The sequence below is a fragment of the Pleurodeles waltl genome, chromosome 6 (assembly GCF_031143425.1).
Source record: "Pleurodeles waltl isolate 20211129_DDA chromosome 6, aPleWal1.hap1.20221129, whole genome shotgun sequence".
NCBI classification, from domain to species: domain Eukaryota; kingdom Metazoa; phylum Chordata; class Amphibia; order Caudata; family Salamandridae; genus Pleurodeles; species Pleurodeles waltl.
In genome coordinates, this window is record NC_090445.1 from 1,653,075,326 (window position 1) to 1,653,094,323 (window position 18,998).

Below are 18,998 nucleotides of genomic sequence, written 5' to 3' on the forward strand. Positions count from 1 at the left end.
GCGATTGGCCACAGGAGTCCGTGTAGGAGTTGTTTGGAGATTCCAGTGTAGTGTGTTGCCGTAGTCTAGCCTGCTGGTTTCCCGAGGTCACCATTTGAAGATCTTTCTCACTATGCACAGGATGTGGAAGCAGGAGGTGCACATTGAGTTGACTTGAGCCGTCACGTTGAACTTGGTGTCTAGGATGATCCCTAGATTTCTTGTGCAGTCTGTGGGTGTTGGTCCTAGATGCAACGGCTACCAGGTGGAATCCCATTGGGAGGTCTTGTTGCTGAAGACCAGTGCATCCGTCTTGTCTGAGTTGAGCTTCAGGCTGTTGGTTCTCATCTATTCTGCTACCATAATTAATTAAACTGGGCCCGGGATTAAAAATGCTTTGCAGGGGGGGTCCTCTCCTTAACAAATAGATTGGGCCTCAGGGGATTGGGTCCCTGGGGCTGAAAACAGCTCGGGGAGGGCAGTCATGTGCCCCCTCACCCTAAATATACCAGGTCCGAGGAGATGGGTTCCCTGGGACTCTAAATGGGCTGAGGAGGGGCACCCTACTGACGCCCCCTCCCCATATATATTTACATCAAAATGGTGGGTGCCATTTTTTTGTTTTTACTACGATCCCATGAAATCTCAGAGGTTTGCTGCAAAAAACACAGTTTTTCTTCTGTTGGCCCCAGGGAGGGTCCCTCTGGGTCAGCATATCCCTACCCTGCCCCTTTATATTATTGTTTTTCTTTACTTCAGGACGAGGGCTAAGGGCCTCATCCACAGTATATATTGGGATTAATATACTGGTGAATGGGATATTCGTCACCGTTGTGATAGAGTAACTCATTTGCTAAGATCTCATTGAGGCCCTTAGTCCCCTGGCCAATCAGAATGCTCTTGTTTTTAAATTGGCACTCCATCTGGATTTGTACCAAATTTGGTGCAATTCCCATCAACAGTTTTTGCAGTATTGCTTCTTAAAGAAGTTGATGGAAAATGCATGGGAAACTTTTCTATTTTGATCCCCTTTTTTCTCGGCTCTTGTAGACAGATCGCCGAGCCGTGTTCAGCCCAGAATCTACATCCCTTGGCATTCAATTTATTCATTTAGGGGAGGGGCTGGCAGCTCCCCTCCCCAAGTCGTATTCGTTCCCGAGGACCTCATTCCCCTGCGTCCTAGTATATTTAATATGGGGAGAGAGGGCCATCCAACACAACTCACCGAGCCTTAAAAAGGCCCTGCGGACCTCTTCGCCCAGGGCAGTCACTTTAATCTGAAGAGGGGGCTGCGTGGCCCCCCTCCTGGAGCCTTTATTGGCCCTGGGGACCCCATACTCTAGGGCCGGCTCACATGCTATGTTTCGGCGAGGCCACCCCTGGAACACAGTAGTTTTGTTGTCGTCTGTAAGGAGCGTTTTCAAGTAAGAGCGCTTTTTAAAACTTTGAAAAACTTCATTTTCATAAATTTATTTCAGAAATCAATAATCAGGAAGTGACTTTTAATCCCACAATCCTCTTTGTCTACCTTTTCAACCAATTGTGCTTCACGGTTGTCCACCAATCTGTGCGCGACCCTTCTCACTAAACAACCTATCCCATCGCTGCTCAAATGACGTCACAATTACACACAGCGGCTGACAAAGTCTTATGGCTTGTCCTCCTAACCTCAGATTCACACCAAACAAATGCAAAATTATTTGTGAGCACTTTATGAAAACCAATAACAACAAATTTGTCTGTTTATTAAAGGTAGGGGTATCACAATCGCTTCAGGAACCTTACAGATTTTTCACTGATGGCTTTTGCTCTAGCAGCTATTCTTTCTTTCTCAGTTACCCAGATTTGCAAGCAAAATTCGACTCGCAAATTTTACTCTCATCTGATCAATGGATTCTGTCCTGGTGCACATAGGACTTGCCAAATCTCAGTCGAAAAGACCTTACACTCAACTCAACTCACAAACTCGACTTGCCAACCATGCCCGATTGGCCTACTAAACAGACAAATTACAACAAAAACCAAGACCCATATTTATACTTTTTTAGTGCCGCATTTATGTCATTTTTTTATGCTAAAGCTGCGCAAACTTACAATATACAGTTGTATTTTGTAAGTTTGCGCTGATTTTGCATAAAAATATGACGCAAATGCGGCGCTAAAAAAGTATAAATATGGGCACATGTGTCTTAATATACTTTTAATATACTCTGGAGTCTTAGACCTTGCAGGGCCTGTATTCCAACAACCACGTGGACATTTTTTGAGCACCAAGCGCCACACACATGTGAAGTTCGACGACTTCCCTACTCTCACACTTCGGAGTACGCAAACTCCTTCTACAACATCATTTGGAGTACTCTAACTCCCTAAAACCTAAAAAAACCTCAATTCACCTGCGATTTGCAAAAGCTGTGCAAGCACATAATCTACTTAATGCAACCCCTCAATAGAATGCTGAGGACACTCCCCACAAACATAGGCAATCTCCAAGGACCAGGGAAAGTCACCTTAGGTGTTTAGGGACACATCTTCTCCATATTCTGCATCATTGAATCAAGAAAATCTCTAACAAAAATCACACTAGCAACTATAAAATTTAAAGAGACATATCAAGCTCTGCTACCAAAACTGTGAGCGCACCCTTTGCTTATCTATTTTGTTATAATAATAGTAAGAAGACGCATCCCTAAGGTCGATGGACCTTTTGACTCGTTTAAATTTATATAGGGGCTAGTTATAAGGCACAACAGTATGAAACAATACAAACCATTAGAGAGTCAGTAAAGAACGCACCATGACCCATGTGGCCACGAATAACCACACCTTTTGTATCAATTAAAATGTTTATTTCCCTATATTAACAATGCTAAGGTTACAAAAATTAGTCTCAACACCAAATGACACAAGTTAAGAAACATCACAGGTTGACCAAACCTTCTAAAGAATCTTAATTTAAACAAAGCAATAAGAACAATAATTTCAATCGCGAAAACACTAATCAATAGCAGCAATATTTGAGTAAGAGAAATAACATACATTTGTTCAACACTAGAAGGATGTCAGTTCATAGGTATAGAGGAAAATACCTCACTAACTTCAGATTAGCATTAGCATGTTGGGCTTCATGCAAAAGTTTTAGTAACACAAATTTAGAAAACATCTAGCTATGGCACAATCAAAACAGCAGCAGTATCAAAACAGTAGCAGTTGGTACCTGAAAAACAAAAGAAAAACAACCATGCACATTACATTCATATTACCTATCCCTAGGGAATCAGCAAAACAGCTTCAGCTTCATCCGGGGGTCAGCAGCATCAGCATCAGGACAGGAGCAGGGAAAGGGGGACGGTTTAGAATTTGGACTATAAGATCACTAAACCATCAGATCACTAGTTCAGCATTGAATAGGCAAAGTAAACTAGGAAAATAAAAAAGTACCAGAATGTCAGTAGACCCTCTGGCAAAGGACGTAGTGTCAAATGATAGATCATCATGAGTGTCTGAGAAGAAGTCCGTAAATTGGCAAAGAAAGAATTAAACCCCACTCCAAGTGTAGAATGGTTATGTTGAAACTATCTCACGTTTGCTATTGGTCAGATGCATCAGTCAAAGAGATAACATCCAATTACAAAAACAATAGATATCCGCAATGCATCAGGAAAGTTACCCTACAGTGTTCACAGGACACCGATTGGTCTCTTCTCCTTTCACGTAGTTCTAAACTATACTAATTGTATCATCCCGCTCTTCCTTCCGTCCACGTTCAATAGACTCATTTGTTCAGCATGTCCCAAATACGCTGCTGGACAGTGGTTACAGAGAGTACGCGATTTGCATCACATCCTCAGAAGAAAAACATGAGTTAGAAATATAACTTTGGACAAATATGCAATTCAATCAATGGAAACTGTTATACAGCAGAAGTGAGATCACACAGATGTTACATTAACTAGAACATTGGCAGTTAGAACTTTGCGCTGTGGCGTTGTCTACTTGATGCCCAGCAATAAACAAGAAATACTCATATTAGTTCAGCCATTAATTTGACAGAAAAATGCTTTTCAAGAAACATGATTCTCAATACAACATTAGTACATTATTTCTAAAAGTGCATGTGCAGGCCTCGCACTCGATGGTGGCCAATAAAGAAGGCACATTTAATTTCAACATCAATACATCTTATATATTAAATGAAATTGAAGAATACATGAAAATAAGTATTAAGGTTAATTTCAGCGCTCACAAAATCTCACGCCAAAAGTGAGCAAACACAAAGGGCCTGATTACAACTTTGGCGGAGGGGGTTAATCTGTCCCAAATGTGATGGATATCCCACCCGCCGTATTACGAGTCCATTATATCCTATGGAACTCGTAATATGGTGGGCGGGATATTCTTCACATTTGGGACGGATTAACACCCTCCGGCAAAGTTGTAATCAGGCCCAAAGTCTGCTCCCATCCGACGGGAGCTTAAAAAATGCTCCTGCCGGATGAGACCAACTTTTGTTCTGTTCCCCTGCCTGCACTGATGCGAGCAGGGGAAAAGAACAACATTTTGATCTGGCCCAGAGGGAGCAGCATAAATGCTGCTCTTTCTAGGCGGGAGCAATGCTGGATTCTGCACCATGCGGGGAGCCAGCTGGGTGCCATGCTGCTCCCCTCACACCTCACACCATTGTGCTTTTTCTTAAAACAAAAAATAATATTTTTATCACACCTATCTATAAGGCTACTTTAACTTTATTTTTTTTTCAGTGAATTTCTAAGTTTTGTTTTAATGTAAAGTAATATTACATGCTGTGCATGGCCTTCAGCCATGCGTGGTTGGGGGTTGGGCAGGGGTTGGCCTCAGGTCTTAGCCTTGGGCCAGGCCATGCAGTGAAACCCTCATGGGCAGACAGCCCCATGCTGCGCACAACCTTCTGCTGTGTACAGCAGAGGGTTGGCTACAGGCCCTGGTCTGCAGCCAGGCCCTGTGGCCAAGCCATTCAGAGGCATCTGACCCCGCCTGCAGGCAGCCAACCTCATGTTATGCATGGCCTTTTGTCGCACAAAGCATGGCAGTGGTAACAGGTCTTGGATTGAAGCCAGGCCCTATTTTCAACTCCCTATAGACAGCCACTCTGAGGCAGCCATCCCCAGGCCGCACATGACATTTGGTTCTGCATGGTGTGGGGTAAGCTCAGGGCCTGTCTTCCATCCGGGCCCTGCTTCTAACTACCCACAGGCAGTCAAACCCTGTACGCAGTGGGGGATTCAAGATGGCTTGACCTGCCGCCAGGCCCTGTAGTTATACTCCCAGGAGGCTACCAACCCTACACTTACCACGGCGTTTGGCGTGCGTGGTGTAGGGTTTGTCTTCGAACCTGGGGAACCCCATTTCCTTGGGCCAAAACACATATTTTAAGGGGAGGGTTGTAAAGCCCACTCCTCAACCCTTAATTGGCCACGGGGATCCCATCTCCCAGGGCCAGTCCCAATAAAAAGGGGAGGGGGGCATGGCCTTGCTCCCCAAGACTTCATGGCCAAATACATTTAATAAGCCACTGGGAGGGGCCTTAGTAGTTAAGCTACATTACTCACGTTCCTGAGATGGGCACAATGGCATATAACCTTAGAGCTAGGCATACAATAACAGTGTGCGATAAGACTCATTTAAGTAGGACACCCCAACACTGTATATTATGCTACAATCTGCAATCTAAATAAACATCCTCACCTTCGAAATGTCCTTTTTACATGGCATTTGTGTATACCACTGTATGTAATTATTGCTAATGGGTTTCCATCCATTAGGCTAGTGGGAGTTTAGGCTTTTAATCACTGGGTTTCTGGACCTTTACTATGGGTAAGTCTCACTAACTTGATCTTACTCTCAGTAATTTCATGATATTTGGACTGAGCTTGTTTACAATCAGTGTTTGCCTTTTAAGATAAGGCCACTGAGGTGCATCTAGGGTAAGGGGCTCTAGGCTGATTACACATGAACACGTGTGCACATACACATGCACATGTGCTGGTTGCGTTTGCGAGACTACTGTCATGAGTAGTCTGGTAGCTGCATACAGGTAACATGTCTATGCTAGCTTTAAACTGCCAATCAAGGTGTTGGCCTGCCCTGGACAGGATGGCATGAGGGCTGTGCCCAAAGGTAAGTTACACTTCAAAAGCACCTTTCCTGTCCAAAGCAGGTGAACCTGAGACCAGGCCTTCTCACGTCCTTTATCCATCCAGTCAATGTGCTCCAAAACCAGTGGGAGTGGGAGATACCCCAGAACCTGTCTGGACTGACCACAAGGGAGGGTTTTCCCACTATCATAGCCACACCTCTTGGTGGGCACAGGAGCACTGCTAAGGGGATGAAGGGTTCTGCTGTGGTGAATTTTACTCCCCAGCCCCCATGGTCTCAATAAATATGTAAAAAAAATAAAAATATTGAAAACAAAATATTGCCGACCATTATAGCATTTAAAAAAAAGACAATCTGCAGGCATGGCAGGCCAGACAGCTACTTTTAGAGAACCTGGTACCCCCTCCCCCCCCCCACACACACACACTCACTCAAAGGAAACCAGAGCCACTAGTAGATGACTTTTAAGATAGTCTGTGACTATGACTTGGTGGAATGTGTCAGGGACGGCCTGCTATGAGGACACCAGCTGACACCTTACAGTAGTCATGCTGGCTCCTGTGTCTCTCACAGCCTCTACCCATTGCCTGTTGATGGTGACCCACTGCCTGTACTAAGAAGTATTAGCAGGCATATGGGCTTTTAGCAACATCTTCTTATCCCCCAGGAATACTAGTCTCATCTCTGTCTGCTCCTCAAATCTAACTAGGACTACCTCCTCCCCAAGGACTACACTTGACAATCCAGGTGTGCGCCCACCGGTGGGGGGCTGTGTCCTCCTGAGGCATTTGGTGTCTCCCTTGGAGTGCCCGTATTTGTGACACTCCTCCCTGTCTGCTAACAAAAAAACCCTTCTTCTTGGGCTCGGACTCTATTGGTTATGCCTGCTTCCTTGGGAATTAGTTTGGGGGCCTTTTGAAAACTCCTCACTTTTAAGATTTTCTTCCCCCCGCTTTCTTCTGGTGGGACCTCTGACCACTCTTTTGGGAGCCTCCCAGATGCCTTTTGGACATGCTAGTGCTGACCCTGAGGTCTGCCTCCTCTGCAAGCTTCCTGGAGTCAATCAGCGTGCTGTCCAATAGGTGCTGGTGCAGCTCTGTAAAACAAATATTAAGCATGTACTCCCTGAAAATCAAGTTGTACAACCCATTGTAATCATCAGCTTTACTGTACCTCACCCACCCATTCAGTGCCTCGTTAGAATAGTCTAAGAAATCCATCCATGATTGATTTCTGAACTTTTGGCTGCCTCTGAACCTCTGGTGATACATTTCAGGGGTCAGCCCAAATTTAGCTAGCAGGACGGCTTTTATGGGGGTGTACCTAGTTTGGTCCTCTACTTCTAGGGTCAGAAGAGTGTTCCTCTGAATTGGAGGCGTATGCTTCCACAGACCCCCTCCCAGTGCTACTCTGGGATTATTTGTACTCTCAGGGACACCTCAGAAGCTGAAACCATTGATAAACCATCTCCTGCCACATAACTGGGTGCCAGGTCTTTGGGTATACAAACTTTTCTGTCCTCTACAAACACCAATGGTATGCTGCCACTATTGCTGCTGGAATCTGCCTGTTTTACCTTCAGTTCCAATTCTTAAAGGATCCTTTCATTGACCATGCTCTTCTCCTCAGCCTTCATCCTGAGTTTAGCCATCTTTAGCTTAAACTCCCTCTCTGCCTTCCTGTCCAGTAGCTCCTCTGGGGTTAGGCTATGCATGGAGAGCTATAACTCAAGAGGTGAGTTATCCTCCTCCACTGAAGGCTGCATTTCAGGGCTTATGTCCAGATCATGATCCTGCTCATACACCCCATCCTCATTATCCTGCTACTCTGTTTCTGTTGTCAACTAATGGACCTCTGTTTAAGGTCTCAGAGCTTTCTGCAGCTCTAATGTTTTGGTGCCCTTATCTATTTGCAGTTCCCTTTCTTTGCACAACTCCCTGAGCTCAGCCAAAGTGTAACTTTCCAAGTTAGCTAGTTCAATCTCCATTACTGCAGAAATGGTTCAGATAGTCCATAAGGAATGCGATTAGATTTGAAAAAACAAAAAGAAGCCAATCAGGGACAGTTTAAAAAACTCAAATTGATCTTAAATTATTTATGTGGGGTGGTAGTGTCACACAAATTTACTATATGGCATTGCATAAACTCAAGTCGAAATCCTCACCACTAACCACTATTGTAAGAAATTGGGTAATTGGTTGAAGTGGGGTGAAACCCTTCTCAAGCAGCAATCACAATTCTTCTCCGGGTGAAGTCACAAGCAAACCCCTTCTTGGGTGAATATAGAAGAGTCCGCAATTTTTGCTGAAGTTCAGCAGGACTCACTCTGAATTGTGGCAGAAATAAATGGCAACCGCAGTTTAGTTGCAAATATATATTGGGCACGGGCATAAGTAATGTCCCCTCCCTGAGTTCATTTTTGGCCAAGTACGTCAATTAACGGGAGGGGGCCCACTGGCCCCCACCCCAAGCCCGACTAGGGACCAAGACCCCATTCCCCTGGGCTGAAATCAATAGCAAACGAAAGAGAGGCAGTGCAAACAACCCCCTCATGCAGCCTAAAGAAATCCATGGACCCCACACCCTGGGGCCAGCTCTGTGAGTGTGTCTCCAGGATCCCAGCCCGGGACACAGTTTCCTTGCTGACACCAGCGCAGACAGGTAAACATGTGTTTGCTTTTGTCCAGAAGGAGCATTTTTAAATCTCCCACCAAACGGGAGTAAACATGGAAGCCTGCTCCCAGCTGGAGGGTGCTTTAAATATGCTTTCTCAGTCTTGGGGCAGACTTCTGTTCTGTTTCCTTACCCACACTCCTGCAGGTATGGAAACAGAACAGATATTGCTCCCTCCCTGAGGGAGCAGCATAAATAGCTAATTTCTCCAGGCGGTAGCAATGCCGGGTCCCGTCCCCTCCCGGAGGATCAACTGACAAGGTAAGTTGATCGTCCGTTAGGGGAGGGGGTGGGGGTGTGTTGTCTGTTGTGTGAGTGCGTATGTAGAGGAGGTGTGTGAGTGCGTATATGCATGCGGGGGTGTGTTGTGTGTATGGGAAATGTGTGCGGGTCGGTCTGTGTGCATGTCTGTATGTGTGTGGGTATGTCTTGTTGTAGTGTATGTGTGCGTGTGGGGTTGTGTGTATGTGCATGTTGGGGGTGGGGGTGGGGAGGGGGGTCCTGCCACCTTTCGGGGGTGGCAGAGTGGTGGGGGATATGGGAGGAGGACTCGGGGGTGGGGGAGGGAATTGGAATGAGACCCCTATCAGTGCCAGGGAAGGAATTCCTTGGCACTGATAGTGCCTACCGCCATGGAGTTTGTGGCGGTTCCAAACCACCCAAAATCCATGGCAGTATGCAGGGTCCTGATACCATCAGCGGTCTGGTGACAGGCGCCGGGCTGGAGACCGAAGTCTCCAGCCCAGCGGTCGGAGTGGAGAAGTGGTGGATGACTATGGCGGTAACCGCCATAGTCATAATTCCATTTTTTTCCGCCGGCATGTTGGCGGTATTACTGCCACTTCTCTCCCATCCGCCAGGGTCGTAATGAGGGCCATACTACTGCTTCTCATATCAGGGATACTCAGATATGTCTGCCTTTAATTTTGCAGGAATGCCCCTTTGGTACCAGGGGCCGCCATCAGGGATCAGAGTAGATGCCTTATTTGATCAGTGTCCACCAACTGCTAGGGGCAGTTGCAGTATGTCAAGGGTACCCATATGTTATTGATGCCACCAGAAGCCAATGATGTTTACCATAATCAATCAGTGGTCATAAGTTGCCAGGGACCATCAATTGCATGGGGGGAGCATCATTGGCTTCTGTCCACATCAGGAACATCTGGTCCTGCCATTGATTCCAGATTTGACCAACTGAGGAGGAAAGAGTGTGGCAGACACAAGAGCTAGCCAAAAGATGTCCGTGATGCCTGCAGGAAGCCATGGATGACAACCAACTGATAGGCTGCTCATCAATTTCCAGGTGTGTGCACTTAAAAATACAATTCCCATCCTATGACCCTTTAGAAATAACCAACTTTGAGTGATGATTGAATGGCAGGGATGCCAGTCCAGCCAGATGTTAGCGGTAGCCAGCAGGTGTTAGAGGTGGGAAACAGATACCAAAAGGTTGGAAATAAATATACGGGTGTGGTAAGAAGATGTAAGGAGTGAGCACCAAGTGTGCCCAGATTAGGTCAGAGGGGGATACCATTATGAACCTGGCGGTCACAACACTACCAGGTTCGCAGATGGTAGTCAGACCGCTGCCAATGCGGCGGTCTGAGCGCCATATTTCAACCCTGACGTTCGGGCCACCAGGGGTCCGCCAGCTCCACCAGGATCTGAAATCCCAGCAGTCTGGAATTGGTAGCAGGGTCCTAATCCCCCAGGGCAGCGCTGCTTGCAGCACTGCCCTGGGGATTATGACCCGCTTCTCCACCAGCGGTTTCATGGCGGTACCACTGCCATGAAAATGCTGCTGGGGAACGGTGGCAGGGGGCCCCAGTGGGCCCCTGCTCTGCCCTTGCACTTAGCATGGACAGTGCAGGAGCCCCCCTGGCCAGCACCATTGCAATGTTCACTGTCTGCTATGCAGACAGTGATCATTGGGAGGGTGCTGGTGCATCCTGTGCTCTACAGCATTGCGGCCAGCTCTATCATGAGCCAAAGACAATGCTGTAAGCTGTTTCCTGCTAGGCCAGAGAACGGAAACTCAGATTTCTGCCCGCTAACCTAGCGGGAACTCTTAATAAGTCCGGCGGGGAAGTAGCCACTATGGCGGAAACCTCCCCGTCGGAAGTTTGGCAGACAGTGAAAACCGTCTGCCGAACTCCTGTTCAGGCCCTAAATGTCTTGAGGGGCCACCAGGTATCATGGTGGTTCCCACATATCGGGGTGCCCAAATTATGCACAATATGTACATCTTAAATCTGAGCTTTTTCTATGCATCCGAAGTAGGGGGTGGTCAACAGATGCTGGGATGAAAAGGCACACACACACAAAAACAACCCCACATAGAAGCCTACATACAAAATCTCTCTCTCTCTCTCTCTCTCTCCCTCTCTCTCTCTCTATCTCTCTCACACACACACACACACACACACACACACACATACACACACCCTCACTCGGGATATCTGACAAGTTTTGTGAGGGGAACTGAGGGTTTTATGCAAATTGACAGCACTGATGTCCGATGTTATTTCCTTGCTGCAGCAAAACAGTTGTTAAGGCAATGAGTCATCAAAATGTATCTCTCTCTCTCTCTCTCTCTCTCTATATATATATATATATATACATATTACCAAAACATACCCCATTTTTGAAGTTGTCTTTCACAAGTCGATGGTTTATGTGAAGATTTTTCCAGCCCCTGACATGTATTTTGGCCACCTGAAATGCCCAGAGTATACAAGAATCAATTGAGTCCAGTGGCTTTTATGCTTCTATTAAGGAAACCTATCAGCGACCTGCAGGTCACGCATAAAAAGCTGACTCATTGTTTCATCCTTTAAAGGTCGATATGTTTATTTTATTTTTTCCTAACACATCAAGACCTTTCCAAAACAGATGCCAAGTGACCACCCCACAGGATGTACTTCCATACATACCAACAGACTGGATTCATGTGGGAGACTCCCAGTTTATAAGCCAAAAATTACCTTATTTTAAATGTCTCCTGCCTGATATTGCCTCTGTTTCAGTCAAAGTAATGGGAAAAATACATCCCCCCAATTGTTTTTAAATCTCCAACTTTCCTGTTCTAAAATTATAGCATGTATGCACTTCCTCTCATTTAAATGCTTCACTGTGCTTGCGATATACAGTGCCCTTGGAGAACTTGATCCCCCTCTTCCTGGCTCTTATTACTAAGCGATGTGTCAGCAGATAAGTTAACACCCTAGATCCCAGTAACCCCATTTAAGGGGCTATCATGTCTGATTAATCAGAGACAGTCTCTCTTTATTTCCAAACTTTGTTTCTTTTTCTTTTCTTCAAAAGAGTTCAACAGCCTGTGTGGCAATATCTTTTGAACAGGGGCGTCTCCTCTGCAGTGCCAGAGGGGAGTTGCCCCCCTGTATGAGCCAGCAAATAAAAAATAAAACTATAGCTTGCTATTGTTTTATTTTTCATTTTTCATCTGCTGGCTCAGCCAGCAGGTGCAGGAAGGGGCGGGGCTGGGCCACGGGGAGGTGGGAGGTGGGAGAATGCACTAAGTGCGCAATTGTGTTTGGCCTCCTGTCTCAGACCGGCATAACACACATGTGCACTTAGGTTTCTCCAACCTGGCTGTATACACAGCAAAACAGCAGTCACTGCTGCTCAGACCAACCGTGATGCTGCATACATGCTATGTTTAGCATGTAAGCAGTGCCAGCATTGCTGTTTAGTCTGTGCTAGTGTCCCAGTGACTGCTGGGACACCACAAGAGGAGCGAGGCAGCAGGAGATGGAGACGGGTAGCGCAAGGTAAGTGTTTTCTTCTTTCATTTTTTAAATGTTTCCCCGTCATTCCTACCCCCATCCTTCTTGACATTTGCGGCGGCCTCCAATGCTTTTGAAGAAAGGAAGCTGCTGCCCAGACAATCTAGAGATAAGGATTCCTTTAGCACTAAGCTGCAGTGGTGTGTATAATAGTTCCCTTTCAGGCAAGTGAGCTCTAGAGAACCTCTATTTAGTCCTCCATGTAAGGTTATTACATGACTGAATGACGTCAAGAGTGCCCTGTATCAGTTTCAGCCTTTCCTTGTTCAAGTCATTGTTTTCGGTTGATGTGAACTAGGATTACAACTCATAGATGTTTTAACCAGGATTACAACTCATTCTCTCCCACACAAACAAAACACCCAGTACCCACAGATCAAGTTTAATGCCTGCATGACTGAAATCGCCCACTGGCTGAAGACCAGTTGTCTAATGCTGAATACCAACAAGACCAAAACTGTGATCTTTTGGAAGAGCACACCATGTGGGACTCCATCTGAGGGCCAACAGAGCTAGGACCGAAACCCATCCCCACCACCCACGTCAAGGACCTCCAGTTCATCATCGACAGCAAACTCAACATGAATATAACCTGGAAAAAAGAAACACAAGGGTAGTAAGGGTAAAGAATGCCGCACTTCTAGGCAGTAAAACAATAGTTTTTAACAAATATATAAGAAAGAGCAATGTCTGGTGCAACCTGGCCGAGTGCCCTACTACCAAAAAGGCACCAAAACGGGTAACAAAGTACCCACGGACAAAACTGGAACAAATTGGCCAAAGCACACAGAATATAGGCCCTCATTCTGACCTTGGCGGTCTTTTCGCGAGACCGCCGAGTTACCGCCGCGGTGAAGACCGTCGACCGCGGCGGTATGCCGCTGTGCGCATTCCGACCGCTGGGAGCGTTCCGCCGGGAAACCGCTAGCAGCCACACTGGCGGTCGGCGGAAAAGTGGAGACTAGTCAACCTCCACCGCCACGCCAGCAGAACACCGCCCACAGAATTACGACCCACATATCTGTGTGGCGGTCTTCTGTTGGCGGTGTTCTGTTGGCGGTCACCTCCCCATGGCTCCCGTCGCCCCCGGAGGACCAACGCACAAGGTAAGTTGACCGTCCGTGAGGGGAGGGGGGGTGTTGTGTGATGTGGGCGTGCATGGGGGTGTGCGTGTGAGTGTGTAGAGGGGGTGTGTGAGTGCGTGTATGCGGGCGGGGGGTGCTGCTGTGTCTATGGGTAATGTGTGCTGTTCGGCAGGTGCGCATGTCTGCATGTATGTGTGCGGGTATGTGTCCCCGTTGTGTATGTGTGTGTAGGGGGTGTGTATATGTGCATGTTGGGGGTGTGTGCATGTCGGGGTGCATGTATGTGCATGTCGGGGTGGGGGTGGGGAGGGGGTTCGTACCACCTCTGGGGGGTGGCAGGGGGGTGGAGGGTGTGGGGGGAGGACTCGGGTGGGTAGTGGGGGGTGGGGGAGACCCCTATCAGTGCCAGGGAAGGAATTCCCTGGCCCCAATAGTGCTTACCGCCATGGTTCGCATGGCGGTTCCCGCCCGCCAGAAACCGCGGCGGTAGGCAGGGTCATGATACCGTTGGCGGTCTTGGGACGACCGCCGGAGTGCGCAAACTCCAGCCCGGCGGTCATGACCGCCGTGGCGGTCGGAGTGGGGAAGTGGCGGTCGATCGCGGCGGTGACCGCCGCGGTCAGAATGCCATTTTTCTGACCGCCGGTCTGTTCGCGGTCCGACCGCCGCCTCTCCGCCGACCGCCAAGGTCAGAATGAGGGCCATAGTGTCCAATAGTGTTGCAAGGATAAAAATCCCTGATGGTGTGTTGGAGGTTAGAGAAAGTATGAGGTTGAAGAAAAGTCCTGAATCTCATTAGTAGATGATGCCTTTATTCGTGGGTGTTGTAGAACCTAGGTCAGAGGGCAGAGCGGGCAACCCGGTACCGACCGAAAGACAACAGACGGCGAATGACAGCTGACAGGGCAGTCAGAGAAGCCATGGGAGAAGAAGCAGGAGTGAAATAAACCAGCAGACACGGTTTTGTCTCACGGCTTATCAGGGCCTGCTATACCTGCATTAACCTACGTGCTCAACACCTAACCACCCTGCTGCTGCTCGGGCAGCCATACTACTCTCAATTTCACTAATCCAATAAGATCTATATCACCTATTCTAGCCCACATATCCAATTAACATTGACCATTCTGGCCTGACGGCCCAGCCTTGATGAAGTCACTTGTGTGACGAAACACGTGTTGGCTGTTTATCTATGATGTTATTATGTTCTACAACACCCACGAATAAAGGCATCATCTACTAATGAGATTCAGGACTTTTCTTCAACCTCATACTTTCTCTAACCTCCAACACACCATCAGGGATTTTTATCCTTGCAACACTATTGGACACTATATTCTGTGTGCTTTGGCCAATTTGTTCCAGCAAACTCAACATGACTGCCCAAGTCAATGCTATCACCACCTCATGCTTACATACCCTGAAGATGCTGAGGAAGATTTTCAAATGGCTCCCAATCACCACCTGTAAAACCATCACGCAGGCCCTGGTCACAAGCAAACTGGACTATGGGAAAACCCTCTGTGCTAGGATCAACACAAACTCACCAGAAGGCCGCGGACCATTCAGAAGCTGGTGGCAAGAATCACTCTCAACCTCTCATGCCATACTCACATCACATCACACCTGAAATAGCTCCACTGGCTCAGAAGGGAGCACATTTCAAACTCCTCACCCACCTTTTCAAGGCACTACATAATACTGGCCCATCATACTTGAACAACTGCATCTGCTTTCACAAGCCTTCCGGACACCTCCACTCATCCTAACCCATACTTACACAAATCCCGCACATATGGAAAACCAGATCTGACAGTCAATCCTTCTCCTACATCGTTCCTAAAGCATGGAATGACCTGCCTCTACATATAAGAGCCTTCTCCTCACATTGTGAATTCTGCAAAAAGCTGAATATCAGGCTGTTTTAGTAATCCTACTAGGACTGTGTCACAGATGATCTGGAATCATCTGGGAAGCATAGTCTTATGTCTATCAGCCACCTAGACTACTCTACCTGCAGCATTAATACTTCATGAACTCACTATGCAGTTTAAGATAGCATACCACAAGTACTCTAAAGACTACACTTACTGGTAATTTCAATCATAAATTTTGAACATGTATACTTCATTTTGGAGGAAGGCCATATCCGCTCATGGAAATGGGGAATAACATGTTTGCCACTGTCACACTACAGGTGAGGAATTAAAGTAGGATAGGGAGGTGTGTCTATGTTGACCATAACCAGATGCCAGGAGGGGTATTAAAGTAAAGATGTAATTGATATTCAGTGGGCCTCTTACACCCCTGTGCCTCTGTCTAACTGCTCCTGCTTCCCTATTGATATGCATACCTACACCACAGTGATGAAAGAAGTTTGATTGAACATGAAGTGGATACCATGATTCGTGGTATTCACCAAGGCAGGCATACATCAGGTTTGCCCAAAGCTCCTTTTAGCAAACGGAGGAGTGCAGTTTTAGAATTAATCTGTGTTGTACTATATAGGTTCAAAGTCATCATTGATGACATGAAATGGGAGATAATTTGTACTAGGACGTTTTAACTGCTTCACTGCCAATAAGACACCCTGATGAAGTACATATAATATATATATATGGCATTTTTCCAATGTCCTTGTGCTGGTGCTTCTTGTACTCCACCCCCCCCCCCCACCCCAAAGTAGGGCATTCTCCTTTGTTGCCCTGAGTTCTAGAACAGGAGTTTGCAAGTGCCTGAATCCTTTGAAGAATAGCAAACTCGAGAACGAGGTGGTCCAAGACTCCGTCTGGGCAGCCCTATAAGTATCCGTGTGATATAGCTAGTGATGTTGCACACATGTATCGAAGATTCCTGGGAGTTATTCATAGCCTCTCCAATCTCCAGTTATCAAATGAGATGGAGGGAGCAGCTATGAGTGGGGCTAAAGGCAGGTATTACTGCCCGAGCTCCTCCTAACCATGCTTACAGGTCAGTCCACTTTTTTCTGTTGGTGAGAGGGTGGGAGGTAGGAGGGAAAGTGGGACCAGCAGCTGCTGGGAAAATATGGAACCAACAGGTGAGAATTCAAAGGTAATACACTAAGAATGTTCCAATTCCCTCCCCCTACAATCTCCACTTCTGATTCAATTTCAGTGAACTGCGTCATTTCATAAAGCTTCTCTACCCAAGAGAAGCATCATGAAATGAAGGAACTGTGTGGTGTGTGTCTGTGCTCCAGAAAAGAGGAATGCACTGTTTTAGCCTATCAAAAAATCCAAACAGTTCCTGGCTCCACGAAACACACGTCTCTGTCCCAACCAGAAGCCAGATGCTGTTTGATTTTTTTCTAAAACTAAGAAAACAACTAATAACCATCTGGCTTCTTGCTGTGGCACAGACACACACATCCCCAGCTTTGAAATGCTTAGAATGTTGGCCTCTTCCTGTGCTATGTCATGCACCCATGCATAGGAATGTTGGACTGTAGGCATTTTCCTGTTTGTCTAAAGTTCTGGAGTTATCCTTACATAAATGTAAAGAAATTGTGATTTTGTTTTCACATACTTTGACATTTGCATGGGATTCTGAGTAATAAAAAATGTTGCGATTCATATAACATTTGATTACCATGTGTCTCTAATTTTCAGAAATCTCTGGAGTTTGTAGGATTCCCTGCGCTCCGGATGACCTCAAGCCCAAATACTGCAGACATCCTCAATTAAATTTCCCCTCCCTTCTCCCTCTGGCAAAACATTTTCTGGTGTCTTGTGTATGGATCCATGCTCAAAGCCAGAGAGAACACACTCAGAAAACCTAGGGGAACACAGATTTGGGTCACGCATTCCTGTGTGAGGACAACTAAAAGACACTAGCATGTTTTAGGGAAAGAATGATGGAAATCTAAAACAATGTCTAGTGCAGCACATTGTCCCAGCCAGCTAATCAGAGCAGCCTGGCACCCAGCGAAAGGAACCTTACGATGTGTAAATGTTGAAAATATATGTTTGTGATGAGTTTCCATAGAGCCCCTGGGTGATACCTGTGACCAAAAACTATTTAGCCTAAATTAAAATTTCTCTTCCATTTGCTTTAAAAATCTGCAAAATGCACCGCACTCAATTTGTTGCCTGTGGCTGTGGGCACCCTGAACCCGCTAACAACCATACATGTCTGGTAACCCCTTCGCACAGGGGACCCATTGGAACAAAGAGGGGTGACCAAGCCTTGGCAGGAAAATATTCCTCTGCAAAGGAGACTGGAAGGAATTATCATTTTAGGGGAAAAATGCACAAAAAAAGAACATATGTCTTGTTCAGCTAAGTCTGCCAGCTATTTTTTCATGGGTGAGGAAGGTCTAGGACTCAGTGATGGAATCATTAAGGAGAACACAATTTTTAAAATATACATCTGTGGTGTGTGTTTATACAGCCCATGGGGTACCGGTGGAAAACACAGTTATTGTGAACTGGTGTTCCGCTTGCTTTCCAAGTTTCCCAAAAACACTACAGCCACTTGGTCGCCTGTGGTCTTTTTGAACCCATAGATAATAGGTAAGTCTGGTACCCCTAAGCTCAGGAGCCCCAGAGCAAAGACGGGTATGCAATTGTGGCAGGTATATGAGCCTGCGCAAGAGAAACCTGAGAAAATTACCATGTTTGAAAAACCCTAAAAAATTGGCAGGGATAGAAAGTCTAGGATGAGCAAATATTAGAAATATATTTTTGTGGTATGTTTCCATTTAGTGCTGAAGTGATCCTTGCAACCAAAAGGCAGGAAGACTGAGTAGGCATTTGTGCAGTCTCTGCTCCCACGAAAACCTACAAATACTTTCTATTGCCGTATTTCACACAATCAGGCCACCATTTCCATGGATGCTGTTATGAGATGTATGTTTACCCTTTTGAAAAATACAATCTTGAAAAAAGTTGTTAAACAAATTAAACTGTCTCCATATTTGCATGATATCTGCAGACTGAAATGAGTTATCAATGATGGGTTTGCCCTTGTACATAGCCCTGAGTGTGACAATAGAAAAGAGACCAAATAAGAGCAGGTGTTTAAATACTCTTACATCGATATTGAACCAAAACACTGCACAGAAAGATGCGCAAACACCCTGGCTGTGAAAACGTTAATCATGCATGCTCTTTTTTTCAGAAAATCAGTCTCCTAATGCAGCCAACCTTATGCCATTTCTTGCCTTTCGTTAAATAGGACTAATTCTTGAGCCACTTCAAGAGACCTGCAATCTTCAGGGCATTGGTCCCATCTTAGCCTAACAACCTTCAGAGGGTAGAAATTTGAACTCTGTTAAACTGGTTAATAGTACCCCAAGTAT

The 18,998-nt window shown here is 46.2% G+C and overlaps 1 long non-coding RNA gene across 1 annotated transcript in view; it reads right to left on the reverse strand.

Moving 5' to 3' along the window:
* Positions 1 to 2,827: 2,827 nt before the first annotated feature.
* LOC138301278 (uncharacterized) overlaps positions 2,828 to 18,998 on the reverse strand; it is a 64,967-nt gene continuing 48,796 nt past the window's right edge. Inside the window, exon 4 of the long non-coding RNA XR_011205073.1 lies at positions 2,828 to 3,825. This is a non-coding gene — a long non-coding RNA (uncharacterized lncRNA). The remainder of the gene's footprint in view (positions 3,826 to 18,998) is intronic.